This window comes from Trachemys scripta, chromosome 4, assembly GCF_013100865.1.
Source record: "Trachemys scripta elegans isolate TJP31775 chromosome 4, CAS_Tse_1.0, whole genome shotgun sequence".
Taxonomy (NCBI): domain Eukaryota; kingdom Metazoa; phylum Chordata; order Testudines; family Emydidae; genus Trachemys; species Trachemys scripta.
Genome location: NC_048301.1, coordinates 73132182 through 73145423, shown reverse-complemented (window position 1 = coordinate 73145423; position 13242 = coordinate 73132182).

Genomic DNA, 13242 nt, shown 5'->3' with positions numbered 1-13242 from the left:
TGAGCCCGATCCAGCGTTATTTCTGAACAGCAAAATGTTCCAAAGCAGTTAAGGGGTCACAGACCATTCCCTAAATTCTCTAGTGAAATGGACTGGGGACAGTGGCTCATCCTGGACTTACAACATTCTTAATGGTGCAGATGCTGACACAAGGCACAATGGGAAGGGAAGGTAGATATTCATGTCTATTGCTTATCTCCGGGTCCAGCGGTAAGCAATCGATCTTCTGGGATCGATTTATCGCGTCTTGTCTAGACGCGATAAATCGATCCCGGACTGATCTCGGAAGTGCTCGCCGTCAACGCTGGTACTCCTGCTCTGCGAGAGGAGTACGCGGAGTCGACAGGGGAGCCTGCCTGCCGCATGTGGGCCTGCGGTAAGTTCGAACTAAGATAGTTCAACTTCAGCTACATGAATAACATAGCTGAAGTTGCGTATCTTGGTTCGAAGTGGGGGGTTAGTGTGGACCAGCCCATAGTGAGGCAGTGTCACTCCTGCAGGTATCAGGACATGGGGAGAGCAGGTTGCAGGATTGGGTTCTGGCAGCAGAGTGGGCAACTCGTGAAGCTCAGGAGAGGAGGTATTGTGCAGTATATCTAAGCTTATTAGGGGGAATTTGGTGCTCATAGAAGTAAGGGTTGTCTTGTGCTAGCCGAAGCCTCTGATTAAGGACATAGTAAAGGTATCTCAATCCTGTCCTGCAGCACTCTGTGCTATTCCTACCCTGGCTTCCCACACAGTTTTGCCAGTGCATCTCCATTCTCTTAGAGCACTCCCTGATATTCTAGCCCTGGGCTTCCCCCATGCAGCTTGGCAGATACATCTCAGTCCTGACCCACGGTCCCCCAACTTTTCTAATCCTGCCCCACATTCCATTGTCAGAAGCCACTGATGTCTCCTTCACAGCCAGTCACTTCTGCCTCCCACCTAGCAGTTAGTGGCAGCTCCTTTGCTCTGCATGGCACCTCCCTTACATCCAATAGAGGAGATAATGATTGTGAGGGTGTGGGTCTCTTCCTCTGTGACCTTTAAGCCCCAGAACAAGTCATTGCCTCTCAAGCAATTGTGGCAGCAGTTTCCAAGAGCAGGTGTCACAGACTTAACTGTGCCACTGCCCTTCTCCTCCGAGTCCCATGGAACAGCTGCCCACCAGAGTCAGTGTACATGGACACCTTGCCAGGGCAAGGCATGAGACAGAGCCCCCCTGCGAGGGTGTCGGAGACCCAAGTTGGTGTGACAGAGACATATCCCCAGTGCCTGGGCACGGGTGCCATGCCAGATGCCTGGCACATCAGTTGCTGAGCAAGAAGAAGTTTTAACATGTTGATTAATGCCTTGACTCTGGGTGAGTAATTAGAATTAATGTGGGATATCAAATCAGGAAATCAGGCATTATTAGGAGGAATTAGCGATTTATTTTCATTTTCTGCCTGGCTCACCCCAGTCCCCCAACACAGACGGGGGACTTGGCATGAGATAAAGCTCTTCTCTGACAGCTCAGAAACAGCAAGAAAATGGAAAACTGGAGCCCTGTGAAACAGCTAATTTATGATTAATCACAAGGTAACGTCACACCCTGGAGCCCCATTGGGTAGAGTGATGATCAGCCAGCCCCGTGAAAGTTCAGTCCTGAGATACAGATCGCCCCTGAGTACAGAAATATCGAGATATTGCTGTGACTAGGAGCTGGAATCTTGCAACCAGAGCTGGGGAAAGTGTGAGAGGAGTACTCGCCAACAATTGTTCAAATGCAACGATAAAATTCGCTTAGGTGCCATCCCCTGGCTTTTGTTTCCCAAGCCGGGTCTTATTCACAAAGAATGTAAAAAGAACATGTTGCAAACCTGGGTACATGCCACACACAGCTTACCTAAGCCGTCATGCTAGTTCTCAGCCTTTCAGTCATCCAGTCAGGAAGCCGGGATCATGGGGCCATGTGATTTGAGTGGACCAGTCACAGATTGCAAATTGCAAATGCTCCAAAGCAACAGTTGCAGCAAATTGGTTCCAAGAGCTGAACTATGTTTGTACAAATAGGGCGACCAGACAGCAAGTGTGAAAAATCGGGACAGGGTGTGTGTGGGGGGGGAATTGGGGGGGATAGGAGACTATATAAGAAAGCCCCAAAAATCAGGACTGTCCCTATGTACATCTGGTCACCCTATGTACAAACCACCCATTCACTAACAAACACATGCCCAAAAACCACAGACAACCAGCGGAGAGTTCGCACCAGAAATGTGTCTAAGTTACTTGCTGGGGATAGTCTGTTTAGGAGCTTGGAGTACAGTGCAGGAAAGCAAACTGATGTAAAGCTCTACAGGAAACAAGCCTCCATACCAAGCTGCTCAGTACATAAGAAATATGAGGGACAGGGGAACGGAAGTGTGGTGGCCCATCTCTGGGTCCACAGGCTACAGGTGACTTCAGTTCACTTCTCATTAGTCTGAAAAGGGAGAACAGGATCCGAAAAGGAGAGGATGATGGATGAGGGAGCTCGCACAGCTCTGAGGCAGGCCCATGCCAATGTGGCTAATAGAAAAGATGGTGCAAAGCCTTCAATTAAGGGCAGAAAACATTCAAAGGGGCCTCTGAGATGAATGAACTTGGCGCAAGCCCTCCCGGGGGAAATTGGTTCTTCAATCATACAAATAAAAACATGGTCGTTCTCTTTGGCTCATTGATCGCATCTGAGAATGAATCTTAATTATGTGGCATGGGCTCCATAAATCACAGGGGTAATTAAAAGCCCCGTTTACAGTGACTAATTGCTCCTAAGCCTGGAATGTGGTAAGATTTTAATCTGCTCAACATTGGCCCAAAGTGGGGGGGTATTGAAATCCAGGGTGGGATGCAAGGAGCTGCAGGGAAGGGTGGGGGAGGCTGGGTCCCCCTCCCCTAGCCTGCATCACCAAGCTGCCTCGTACATTTGATACATAGTAGTAATGAAAAGTCAGAGGAGATAGGTGCAGGTGGTAGGTCCTGAGCATGGCCATCTATAGCAGGGAGGGAACCAGGGAAGGGGACACTGACCAAACTGGAGAAGGGAGACCCGTCTGCTGTATATATGCACCCTAGACACAAATGTGTCCTGCTGATGTGTGTTGGACGTGCAGTCCTCACTCCCCAGTAACTCATACCTCTGACCCACAGTTGTGCTGTGTACACAGTTGCAGATACCTTCTTGCCTAAAATTATGCACATTGTTCTCCTCCCACAGCCCTGAGCCAGTCCCCCTGTTCTCTGTCCTGATGCAGCTATGCCCGGACTTCCCCGTCCCTGCCTCCCTGTTCCATTCATCTCACTCTGGAGCTGGCCCCATTTCCTCATCCCATTCTGTGTCCATGTGAACGTTCAGGCTGTGCTAATCAGCCAGGAGGAAGCTGTAGTGCAGCGATGGGGCAGCACAAAGCCAGCGCTCCAGCCAGGTGGCAGTGATGGATTGCCACAGGCACTGAGGAGGGGGGCAAAGGCACTAACTGGCTAGATGAGTAATGCCCAGCCAGCCAGCACTGGGACGTTATGGGGATGATGGAGAGGTTGGTCCAGAATAATTAGGTAAATGAGCTTCATTAAGTCAACCCTCTGCTGAGTGTTCAGAAACAAGGCACACTGGGGCTAAAGTCCTTGCTGCATTCCACCCCCTGCTCCCATCTGGCTCTCCACTGTCCCGATGTGGTAGCAGTAACACACAGCTGCTCTGTGCTTACCCCAATGGGCACTTCCCCTGAGAGGCACAGGCCGAAGCTTTCCGGCACCTGGGCACTGTGGCTGTAAAACAGTGAACGTGACACTCAATGAATTACAGAGCGCGTTGGTCAGATCCCACACATGGGGCTGCACAGGGTTGTTGCTTTCTGATCTCTTTGCCCTGCAGTTGATGCTTGGGGGGGAGCGGGGGGAATGGAGGGATTTGTTGTTACCCCATAATTCACAAAGGGCTGCAAGATGGTAAAGCTCCCTGAATAGAGATCCTCTGTTATAAGGGAAGGCTGATGCTGGCTGCTTTTGTCGAGTGTTCTGGGAAAGCAGCCATTGCAGTGGGGATTTCTGAATAACGCTGCCTCTCCAGCTTAACGCTTCTACGGAGACTTGCACAATGTTATTAGACCCTGCTGTGCTTCATTTAATTGAGGTTAGAACTCGGATTCTTCTGCTTCAGAACAGAGATGCCTTCAAGGTGAGCTAACGGGGATTCTCCTTTGAATGTCAGCAGCATGGGGTTTATGACACAAGGTTGAACAGTTCTATCCAGAAGAGGGCAGTGGTGCACAAGTGTTAAGAGAGGTGCATTTATGCTGGTTTGTTACAATATTCATATTATTAAAGCAGGTTCTTCAGGGAGCAGTGACATTTAGCATCCCTGCTAAACCTAGCCCAAGAGTTAATGAAGGGCAATGTAACTGAAAGGCAAGGCAGGGGAGGGGGTAATAGTTTCCCAGTTGCCAGCACTGATCTTTACGGTACGGGCCCCTCCCTCCAGCACAGAGCTCCTCTTGTTTCATGGCCATGCTAACCACATGCACCAGGTCCTACAGAAAGAAGCAGGCACATAGCCATCAGCATATAGCCAGATGAAGAGAACATTCTTCAGGTTACAAGCAGTGGCAGCTATGGTGCAGATAGAGCTAGGATGAAAGCAGGAGGACTCTTCACAGACCCCCTAAGGAGTGGAGGGGAGATGGGGTAGGGATTCCATCACCCTGCTATCTTAGCATTACAAGCTCACTGCTGTGGCTTCTCCTAAGAGCTCCTTCACAAGCTGCACAGGTGCCACCTGAGCCTATCCATCATGTGCTGAGGAAAGCTATCAGGATCTCAGAGAATCCACACCCTTTTGAAGCAGAGGAGATGATGGTTCTTCCCCAGAGCTCTATGGCCCCTTTTGACAGCAGCAGCCTGCTAGAATCCTCTCCCAGCCAGGACCTGACTAATGCTGCCAGGACATGAGACAGCTGTAAACTGGCACCAGAGTCAGCTAGCCTGGTCATGGTGTGAAATAGTAGAGTGTAGCTGAGAAAGAGAGGGTCTGGGCAGGAGGAAAGAAGTCAAATGAGATGGAGCATGCATGAGGCAGAGAGCTACAAAGAGACTGTTCCAGAAGCTACAGAGGAGAAGATGCTCATGCCCACAGTAGGGGAGTGTGTGGCAGAGCAAAGAAAATATAAGAACGGCCATTCTGGGTCAGACCAATGGTCCTTCCCGTCAAGTATCCTGTCATTTTCCAGTGGCTAGTGTCAGTTGTTCAGAGGGAATGAACAAATCAGGGAAATTTTGAGTGATCCATCCCCTGTCATCCAGTCCCAGCTTCGGGCAGTTGGAGGTTTAGGGACACCCAGAGCATGACTCTCTTGGCCATTGATGGACCCATGTTTCATGAATTTATCTAATTCTGTTTTGAACCCAGTTACAGTTTTGGCCTTCACAACAACACCTGGCAAGGAGTTCCACAGCCATACAATGACTGTGCATTGTGAGAAGTAGTACTTTATTTTGTTTGTTTTAAACCTGCTGCCTATTGATTTCATTGGGTGACCCTAGTTCTTGTGTTATGTGAAGGGGAAATAACACTTCCTTATTCAGTTCCCCACACCATTCATGATTTTATAGACCTCTATCATATCCCCTGAGTCGTCTCTTTTCTAAGCTGAACAGTCCCAGTCTTTTTAATTTCTCCTTGTATAGAAGCTGTTCAATGCCCCTAGTCATTTTTGTTGCCTTTCTCTGTACCTTCTCCAATTCTTATATATCTTTTTAGATGGGGCAACCAGAACTACACACAGTATTCAAGATGTGGGTGTACCATGGATTTATATAGTAACATGATATTTACTGCCTTATTATCTATCCCTTTCCTAATGGTTCCTAACACTGTTAGCTTTTTAGGTGTTTTCAGAGAACTATCCACAACAACCCCAAGATCTCTTTCCTGAGTGATAACAGCTAACTTAGACCCCATCATTTTGTATGTATAGGTGGGATTATGTTTTCCAATCTGCATTACTTTGCATTCATCACATTTTTTTCCAGAGACCTCTATCCCCTGTAGCTGAGCTTAGACAGTAATGCCATCCAGTGACATTCCCCTCCTGCCCCAGGTGAGATTGCTGAAGGTAGTAATCAGAGGGTGCAGTGCTAATTAGACACACTCCTAAAAGTAACAGAGAGGAGCAGGAAGGGGACAGAGCCTTCAAGCTTGAGATGAGGAGACAGTTGCTGTCCTTTTGGGGAGTAGGGGAGTTACAAGCAAGTACCCCCGTGATGCGTTCGGTCACAGAGATCCCTTTGGGATTGCCACATGACATGCTGAAGTTACCTCTGAGCCCATTTTCCCTACCAGCTTGGGACTCCAGAACCCTGCCTTGCTGAACCAGACACACCAGCCTGCTTCAACACAGATCCAGGATCCCCACCTCTCCTTCTAAATGGAAAAGCACCAGGTTTAAGATGGATTCCACCATTCTTCCTGGGCTGGCTTATATGAACACAGGAAGGCTTGCAAGTAAACAGAGCCATTTACAACCAATTGTCCTAGTTAATGGGAGCCATCAAGATTCTAAACCATCATCAATGGCCCACGCTTTGCACAATTACAATAGTACCTCAGAGTTATACTTTATATTTCTAACTTCAGATACAAGAATGATAGATACATACATACAAATAGGATGAAGACACTCAGTAGATTATAAGCTTTGTAATGATACATTACAAGAGACCTTTTGCATAAGGCATATTCTAATTACATTATATTTACACTCATAAGCATACTTCCATAAAACATTGCGGAGTCCAGCGTCACACCCACCCCATATTTTCCCTTGGAAACTGTCCCTCCCAGAGGGGAATGGAAGACAATGGCAGTGTGAATCTTGCAAGCCAATGAATGATGATACAGCAATGGGCCCCAGGCTCACTTAAGCATGAAATCCAAGTGGAATATTTATGAGCTGATTTAAACACTTAAAGAGCCCTAAGGCAGAGGGGGAGCAGAATAGGAGCTGTGAACTCCTGGCCCGGCACTCTGGGAATCCCACCCTGAGTGAGCAGCAGGATGTCCTCAGCTAATCCTTGTCCCAGTGCTGCCTCCGTGTCACCTCATATATATTTGTAACTGGACCTCTGCATGCTGCCACAATAGAAATATTCCCCGATAATATTAACCTCGTACCCTGGCAGACTGGCTAAAGGGCCTTGATTAAGGGGCACAAAAAGACCTTGGTGCCATGGTTGAGAAATGAGCCCATGCAGCCTTCATACCTGGACTAGTGTCCTGGGAAAGGCCTGGGATGAAGGACTGGCACCAAGGGAATATAGGGGAATCACCCCCTCACTGGGCCAAAGCAACTGAAACCTGTGACCAGCCCAGGTTCAGGTTAACTGGGAGAGATCCCTGTGTGCAGGGAATCCTTAGAGACGGAAAAGCCCCACAAGGGATGTAGTTCATCCTTCCAGGCTCTGGGTCCCTTCAGCCTATGTTCCAGGCTCTGCCCAGTCAGCTTGAAATGGCTGAAAGGTTCCCACCCCATGCCCTGGAGGATGAGCCTGCAGTCTCCCACGGCACATTGCAGGGATTTCTTTCTTAATCCATCCCATTCCTCCTAGGATCCCTCTCAATATCCCTCCCCCTCCTGGGTGTCTCTTCAGATTCTTCTTAGACTGTTCTTGGCCTCCTGCCCCCTTACTGGCTGCTTAGCCAGGCTTGATAGATTGGGGTTTGTTTGTTTTTTCATCTCTGATTAATCAAGTGTAACGCTGACAAACACTGGTCCTGTTTGAACCTGGGGCCTCTGGAGCTTCGTGCATGAATCTCTACCACAGGAGCTAAAAGCCAGATGGCTGTTAGCTAAGGCTATAGAGCAGACTCAATCTCTCTCTAAGTGGTCTCGGTGCCACTAAGTGGGACAGAACACCCCACCCAGGAGATGTGTGGGTTACATGCAGGGGTGAAAGTAGTTTAAAGGATTTACTGGTACGCCAGAGTCCTGAGCGGGGCGTGGCCTCAATGGGAAGAGGGGTGGCCTTTCAAGATTTAAAGGTCCTGGGACTCTGGCTGTGGCTGGGAGCCCCAGGGCCTTTAAATCACCCTGGAGCTACCAGCTGCAGAGGCGGCTGGGAGCCCCAGGACTCAGGGGCAAATTAAAGGGCCCGGGGCTCCAGCTGCTGTGGAGCTCCAGGCCCTTTAGAGCCCTGCCGGTGCTACCCCAGGGCGGCAGCGCTCGGGCTAGGGCTGGGGTAGCAGTGGCAGGGCTCTGGTGGTGATTTAAAGGGCCCGGGGCTCCGGCCACTGCGGGGAGCCCCGGGCCCTTTAAATCCCTGCCCGAGCCCAGCTGCCGGGGCTCCGGCAGTGATTTAAAGGGCCCAGGGCTCCCCGCAGCAGCTGGAGCCCTGGGCCTTTAAATCACCGCCAGAGATGCCAGTCCGGTCCGGCATGCCAGCCTATACGGGTTTACTTTCACCTCTGGTTACACGAGCCTTTCAGGCACATGGGCATTATTTGTTTGTTTTGGTCTTCTCTGAGGTGTAGTCTCCAGTTTGTCTACATCCCCTGCTGACCAGGTGCCAGATGAAGATAGTGTGCCAGGCACGGCCTGACCAGCTCCGCAGAGAAAGGAATCAACCCCTCCCTGCTCTAGCCTGGACTGCACTCTTAACCCCTGGAGATTGTCCTTGGATTTCAGGAAGCTGCAAGCATGTTCCTGATATGAGACTATCCTGAGGAGTGCTAGTGAGAATAAAGAAAGAGCACCTCGGATGAGGAGCCTCAGTGAAACCGGAGACAGTGGTTTCATCACAATAATTTCTCCTGTGTTACTCTTTACTAGTGTCAGCATTATCGGAGCCCACTGGCCTGACACACAGACAACATGCAATGTTGTTGGAATGTGGAAACTGCCTTCCATGATACCTCTCCTAGGAGGGCTACCAGAAGGAAGAGTCGTCAGAGATCCCATGAAGAACCTTATCCCTCCACTTTGGATGCTGAGCCACCTCTACTGCTCTCTTACACCTGTTCTCTACATTGTGTAAAGAAGGGATGCTGTAAACACGATACTGATCTCTGCTGCAGTATTACCAGAGAAGTAGGAACCCATTGTTTACCTCCAAGACCTGTGAACTGGGATCCTGACTGAATGTAAAAGTCCATATGGATGTTCCCATGCACAGAACTTCACAAAAACATCTGACCCCAATTCCAGATGTGGATTTTTGTATCTTATCAGGATGAGGACAAGTGGGGTTTCATTGAAAAGTATCTAGGGAACAAAGGCACATGGGGGTAGGGAATTGCAATCTGAAATGCAAACCTGAGATCCCCTTTTTGCTAATGGAGTAGCAGCTGTGAAGGAGGTTGAGGAGGATTGCAACAGGCTACAGCTGAATATCTCTTGAGTGGCCCTGGAAACACCTCTGTTTGGTTTCAGTGATGAAGAATAGAACAAATGAGACAATGTAGCCTAATGAACAGAGCACTGGACTGTGACTCAGGAGCTCTAGGTCCATCCCCGCCACCCCCGGTTCTGCCACTGACCTGCAATGTGACCTTGGACAAGTCACTTCACCTCTCAGTGCCTCAGTCTTCCCCTCTGTAAAATGGGAATTATGATACCAACCTCCTTTGTAAAGCACTCTGAGATCTACTGATAACAAGAGCTAGGTGGTATTAATCAGTTAAGAGAGAGGTAAGGACAATCAAGCAAGATGTTAGAACCATATATCCTAGAAGGTAGGTCGGTGCATTTCAACACAACCTGAGTATCCCTGGAAAGTCCCACAAGGAGTCCTGAGGGTCCCAAATTTGGGCCTTGCCTCTCCTCTAGCTAATACTTTAATTCTTGTACCACTAGGCTTATGGGAAGCAAAACTGTGTGAGACAAGAGGTCCCTGACCCCCATTATTGCACAAGGCAAATAAATAACAAGACTCAGCCAATCGGAAGCCGAGATGTATCCAATCAGCAACACACCACTCACTGGCCTGCTGCATGGGACTTTGGGCCCCCTCTGTTTCAGGACCTCCCAAGGAAGTCAAGGAGGAAGCTCTGCACATGGAGGGATGGCAGGATTGGGCACAAAGACAACAAGAGAGGATTAACCCCAAGCAGCGAAAGATTGGAGATCTCAATCACCATTAAAGTTTATTGACACAGAGAAGGATATTTAGCCGGAAGGCCCAATAAATTGCACAGCTGACTGGCAACACACGTCCTGCTGTGACTTGTCACATAAATCCCATTGCAGATATTCATTAGAATTGAGATTTATTTGTTTAATTAGAGCAATCATAACCTGGATTGGGATAAGGTTGCACTGGGGAGTACAGGGCCCAGGAAAGCAGCAGCAGTTAGCAGTGCAGGGTGCAGGCAGCAGATGTGATTCCAAGAAGCAGTATTCAAAGTAAACTACAAAGGAAGAGAGTGATTTGCTTGTGTACTTTGACTGCTCCTTGTAAAGGCAACTACAAGGCTTTTCCAGTCTGCTTTTCATTTCAGAAATACCAGGAGTATCAAGTTTTGGCTTTGCTGGAGGATCTCTGGCCTGGAAGACGGACGAGCTGGACTAAGATAGGAACAGCACAACAGGCTGAACCCTGAACTGCAGCTCAACAGAAAGGTAGAGGGGAGCCTGAATGTTTCACCCAGAGACTTTCTCCCAGCTGTTTGTCAGGAGTTTTAGATAAATGATTTATTTTGCTTTAAACTTGTGTGACTAAAAAAATCCCTTCTTGTCTAAGCTGAGGGGAGTGTCTTGTGATGTCCCTATCCCATTCCAATCCTCCAGGAAAAAGCACTTAGGTCAAAGGCTGATTTTTCTAATGTCAGTGTGTTGGCCACCATCTTTTGTCCAACACACCAGGGATTAAACCAGGTACCTCAGGCTGTTGCTGGGGCTGTAACAGACTCCTGTCCTCTGTGGATCAGGCACAGAGGCGGACCTGTAACACACACTCATCAGTGGGTTACATCAATAACAGGAAAAAATTGAAAAGAACACCTGCACCAGAGAAAAATAACAATGGGCACAAACACCATTCTTCCCTCTTTGTAGTTCACCTTTAAGGTAAATGGCATTTTCTCTGTTGCAGAAGAAGGCAAAGTCCCAGTCCTGAAGTGCTAGCAGGGTATATGATACATGGGACAAGGCTTCGGGCACAAGCTGGCACTGGACAACAACGGGGAGAGGATTAGCCAAAAAGGCTTTGCAGAAAGAGGGAGGGATTTCAGTCTGGTCCAGATGTAGGGGGAGCCCAGAAAAAAGGCTCACAGCTGAGATGGAGGCCAAGAGTGCAGGGAGGAGAAGGAGGAATGTACGGAGCAAGGTGGGGGTGAGTCAGAGGATGTGAGAGCAGAGATGCCAGCTTGGAGTTAAGAGCAGAATTATGCCTGTGCCATTGGGGAATATTAAGGCTGTGCACCCAGGTCCCAGGAATAATGTTCTATAACTTGGTATGTGCATTTAATAGCAATCATTTGCATCTGCAAGTGGAAACTGAGGCTATGTCTACACTACAGCAGCACAGCGAGGGTGCTGCAGCACCGCCGTAGTGTAGAGGCTTCCTGGCCTCAGAGAGGTGGATTTACTAAATCGACAGAAAAACCCCTTCTGTCAATATAGGTGTAGTCCAGGCCTGAAAGACAGTAGTTGGGTCAGTGGAAGAATTCTTCTCTCAATCTAGCTGTGTCTACGAGGGGATTAGGCTGACCTAACTGTTGCACAGGCCATGACATTTTTCACAGCCCTGAGTGATGTAGCTAGGTCAATCTAATTTTAAGATGTAGACCAGGCCTGAGGTGCAGAGAGGGGAAATGACTTCCCTAGGCCATGCAGGGAGTCAGTGGTCCAACCAGGATTAGGACCCAGGCCAGGAGTATGTGTGTTTCGTTTTCAAGGGCTTTTCACTGCCTCAGAGAGCAGTAACAGGGTCCTACATCAGGTCTGGTCTCCTCAGGGGATGGAAACACCCCAAGGAAACCAGGGCTCACATTAGCTCTTTCACTCCTACTAAGTGCTGAAAAAAGCCTGTGAAAAATGTGAATACAAGTTCTAGTATTCTAGCTCCAAATGCCAAAGTCCCTGTACAGGAGGTGATTGCTATTGCTGGGCAAGCTAGACAAATTACCATTACTGCTGTGCACTTTCCAAGGCAGACAGCCTCTTATTTTCTCTATAGGGCACATGTCATGCTGAGGCTACAGAGCCCTTGTGGGGGGCATGACATAGCTTAAACAAGCAATTGAATGGGTATGTCATCCTAGAGTCACGGGAAAGAGGATGCAGAAGAATGGGCTAGAGCAGGAGTCTCAAACTCAAATGACCATGAGGGCCACATGAGGACTAGTACATTGGCCCAAGGGCCACATTACTGACACCTCCCCCTACCACTGCCCTCGGACCCGCCCCCACTCCACCCCTTCTATGAGGCCCCGCCCCACCTCTTCCCACCCCTTCCCTGCCCCCATTCCAACCGCTTCCCCAAAATCCCCACCCCAACTCTGCTCCCTCCCTGCCCCCAGGAGGTGCAGGAGGGCTGTGGTGGGGGCTCAGGGCAGGGAGTTGGGGTGTGGGGTGCAGGAGGGGTGAGGGGTACAGCAAGGGGTCAGGGTGCAGCAGGGGGGTTCAGGGCAGGGGTCGGGGTCAAAGAGGAGTATGGGGTGCAGCAGGGGACTCAGGGCAGTGGGTTGGGGTGCAAGAGGAGTGTGGGGTGTGGCAGGGGGTCAGGGTGCAGAGTGCGGCAGGGGGCTTAGGGCAGGGAGTCAGGGTGCAGGGTAGGGCAGGGGGCTCATGACAAGGGGTTCAGCTGCAGGAGGAGTTCGAGGGGGCAGGATCTGGCCCGGCGCGTACCCGGGGCAGGGCAGGCTCCCTGTCTGCCGGCCCTGCCCCTGCAAGAGGCTGGAACGTGGGGAGGGGGAGTGGAAGGGGCTGTGTGTTTCTGTTGCTTGAGGCACCGCCTCCAGCAGCTCCCATTGGCCACAGATCCCTATTCCCAGCCAATGGGAGCTGTTGGGGGCGCTGCCTAAAGCAACAGAAACACACAGCCCCTCCACTCTAGGGTTACCATATTTTAAGTGTCCAAAAAGAGGACACTCCACAGGCCCCAGCCCCAGCCCCAGCCCCGCCCCTTCCCAGCCCCACCCTCTCCCCTGGACGCTTCACCCCCCCTGCCCCTCCCCCACCCGTTTTCCACGAACATTTGATTCGCGGAAAGCCTGAAGCAGAAGGCAAGCCGGGTCGGGGGGGGGGG